The sequence below is a fragment of the Miscanthus floridulus genome, chromosome 12, assembly GCF_019320115.1.
Source record: "Miscanthus floridulus cultivar M001 chromosome 12, ASM1932011v1, whole genome shotgun sequence".
NCBI classification, from domain to species: Eukaryota; Viridiplantae; Streptophyta; class Magnoliopsida; order Poales; family Poaceae; genus Miscanthus; species Miscanthus floridulus.
The window spans coordinates 27,095,301-27,099,131 of NC_089591.1; positions in this window are offsets into that span (position 1 = coordinate 27,095,301).

Sequence of the window (3,831 nt, forward strand, 5' to 3'; positions counted from 1 at the left end):
CTCCTCTGACTCCCACAATGGTGATGACACCAACGTTTCCTCCAGGAGTGGAGGGCGGCCAAGGAATGTTACTCCAAGGCAACTTGGAAGAACGGTCAGCTTGGGGGAAGGCCTCAAGGGCTTCTCAAGCCACCCTCCGTTGCTTTACCGAGGAATAGGCCAACGCTGCTCCAAGCATGGTCTGGGCTGAGAGTTCTAACGCCCCATGGTGGTGGGTAAGAGGAACTCCAAGCAAACCTTCATTTTCATTTCCACTTGTCCTTTGTCTTGATAGCTCCTTTGTTTCCATGATTTCTAGCCTTGATGGTGCAATTGAAGAACCTCGAACTGGCGGCGAACGCGGCTACTATGGTCATCAATGCTCGGGGCCCCCTCCTCAACAACTGCCTGTAGGATGTCCCGTGTGCGTTCAAGAGATCGCCCTCCACGGCGTTCATCGTGGCGCAGCGATGAATTTTGCAATGGCATAGTTCCAGAACGGGCATGATTTACGCACCATGGAGCTAGGCTTTCCGATGGCCGATGACCCTGACATGCATGAGGACCTATCGAGGATTTTGAAGATGCCACAGCGGCCATCGCAGACATCGCTTCAGCCCAGGATGTTGTAAACAGGGTGTGCAATTAGCTTGTAACTAGTACAAACTAATCAATGAATGAAATCCTTGTCTTTCTCTGATCGCGTCCTAGTGAATTTCCTACAATATTTTTGTATACATCATGATTGTCTCTATGTTTGTTTTTGTTCTCTATAGGCGATACATATTGTATCGGCTTTTACCCCTTTAGATCTATTTTGAACTAGAGGTGATACCCTTCTGTACCGACTATTAGAGCCAATGACTGAACAAATTGGCTATCAAGTATTAATCCAAATGCTAGGATAATATTTCTTTAGATACTTTCCATTGATTGCTCTATCAAACTCCTCTTCTCCTCCTAGTGTTTCCAAAATATAAGCATTGTCAGGCGCACAACGTTTAATCCGATAAGGTCCTTCCCAATTAGGTGACCACTTGCCAAACTTGCTATCTCTTGATCCAATCGGTAATTTCACCTTCCAGACCAAGTCTCCTTTAGAAAATTGTTTGCTCTTGACTTTCTTATTGTAATACTTCGCAATCCTTAGCTTATTGGCTTCAATATTCTCAAGAGCACGTAGCTGATGGCAACTTAAGTCTTCTAAGTCATCCATCATATGATTCTTGTAAACTTTGGCTAACAAATCATTTTACAATGTGAAACGCCTTGATCCAGTTTGAATCTCCCAAGGAAGGACTGCATTATGACCATACACAAGTTCATAAGGTGATGCTTTAATCGATCCATGACAGGCCATCCTATATGCCCATAATGCCTCATTAAGCGTTGAATGCCACTTCCTTGGTGTTCTTCGATCTTTTTCTTGATCATCTTAATCATAATTTGATTGGATGCCTTTGCCTAGCCATTAGCCTGAGCATAGTAAGGAGAAGAATTTAATAACTTAATTCCCATACTAGCAGCAAAATCTCTGAACTCTTCTGATGTGAACATTGTCCCCTGATCAGTAGTGATAGTTTGAGGAATCCCAAAATGATACACAATATACTCCTTAACAAAATCAACCATGTTCTTTGAGGTTACTCCCTTGAAAGGAATTGCCTCAACCCACATAGTGAAGTAATCTATTGCTACCAATATAAACTTATGTCCTTTACTTAAAGGCAGAAAAATTTGGCCAATTAAATCAATTCCCCAACCTCAAAACGGCCATGGTTTGATTATTGGATTCATAGCCGATGCGGGTGATTTCTGAATATTACCAAAATGTTGACAATCCTGACACCCTTATAATATTCAAAACAATTTTTAGTATTGTTGGCCAAAAATATCCAGTCCTATGAATAATCCATTTCATCTTATAAGCCAATTGATGAGCTCCACATATCCCTTCATGTACCTCTCCCATCAACACTTTAGCTTCTTCTTGATTTAAGCATTTGAGCAACACCCCATCGACTGTCTTGTAATATAGCTGATCATCTAGCAAGACATACTTGGTTGATTTATACCTTAGTTTCTTGGTAACCTTCTGTGATGGATTCTCAAGGTAATCAGTTATTTCAACTCTCTAATCATTAGTCAAGGTTTCACTACTTAGGATCTCTTGAAACACTCGATAACCTGACGCACTTTGAGCTAACCGATTAACCTCTTGATTTTGTGCTCTTGGAATATGCTAAAGAGAAATATGAGGAAACTCCTTGAGTAACCTCTGGCATTCATCATAGTATCCCATCAGAATATCATGTTTGCATTCATATAGGTTGATCAACTGATTAATAATTAACTGTGAATCTCCAAATACTTCAATTGTGTAACACCCTAAAATTTGTTAGAATTTAAAATAGATGAAATGATTTATTTTTGTTAATGATGTGAGCATTTAATATAGGCCAAATAATAAATTTATAAAAATAAAATCAACATCAAAGATCAATACATGCTTGTGCATTCATGCTGGTGCATAATTTTTGTTGAGTTGATTGGATTTTGTTTAAATTCAAAAGGAATTCAAACTCTATTTGATAATGGATTCAAAAGTTTGGAAAAAATAAAAAATAAAAAGGTAAAACCCTTCACTCTCCTAGTTTCTAGCCCACTCGGCCTACTCTCCTCCCTCTGGCCTAGTGCGCCAGCAGGCCTGCCGGTTCCTTCCCCCTTCTTCTTGGGCCGAGACGGCTGGCCCAGGATGGCCAGCCCATGGCGCAGCACCGCAACTCTCCCTTTCTCTCTACGATAGATAGCCAGGACCCGCCGATTCATTCACTGATGCTCTAGGCCCGTGCATCAGGTCATCTTCTTCCTTGAGTCAGAGCAGGGCCGGACTCTGTCCCGACCGAATCCCGTCGCCACCCCGATTTCCGATCGCCTTTGACGTGCACGTCACGTCCCAAGTCCCTTAAATAGCGAGTGCGTTCCCATCCACGTCGCATCCATCCAAAAATCGAGCGTCGATCCACGCGCGTGGGAGTACACGCCATGCCCTATCCCTATAAAGCTCCCATGGCCACGTCCATGTCCTATTTTCTAGAGCCCTAACCGCTCGCGCCGCCCTCGCCCGAGTATTCTTTGTGCTGTAACCCTAGGTCGCCGCCCGAGCTCAAAATTCATCGCAGCCGTCATCCTTCTCGTCTCCGTAAGCACGCGAATGAGTTTGCCTCGATCCAGTGAATAGCCCAAGCCCTTTCTTTTGGTACAATTTTGCTTATTCCGTGATTTCCCCGTGCACAGGAGCTCCGTCGCCGCCGCGTTGAGCCACACGCCGTCCGTGACTGCCCTCCACCCCCATCTTCTACTTGGGTGAGTTCGCCTTGCCCTCCTATGTCGAATGGTCCCAGTCCCGTGCCGAATGGTGGCTGGAATCGCCCAAACCGGGGACGCTGGCGAGGTTCTCGGTTTTCCAGCCATGGCGCCACCACCGGTTGCTTCTTCTCTGGCCGGCCGCTGCCCCAACTAATCTGAGCCGTCCGTTAGTGATCCAACGGATCCAGATGGCCGATACCCCTTCGCGGGAAACATTTGCTAAAGAGGCCCTGGGTTCTCTAGATTTCAAACCCGCAGTCCAAAGCGTATTCCCTGGTTTACGCTTTCGTCTCTGGAAAATGTATTTTCCATTTAACAGATTCAAAATCAAAGTTCCATTTAATTACAGTTTTGCCACTGATTTCAAATGCTTATAAAATGCTCATTTTAACTCCGATTTGATCCGTTCAACTTGCGTTGGATTCATAATTTCGTAATCTACATGTTAGTGTCCTTGTTAGTTCAGTTCTAGTTATTAAATTT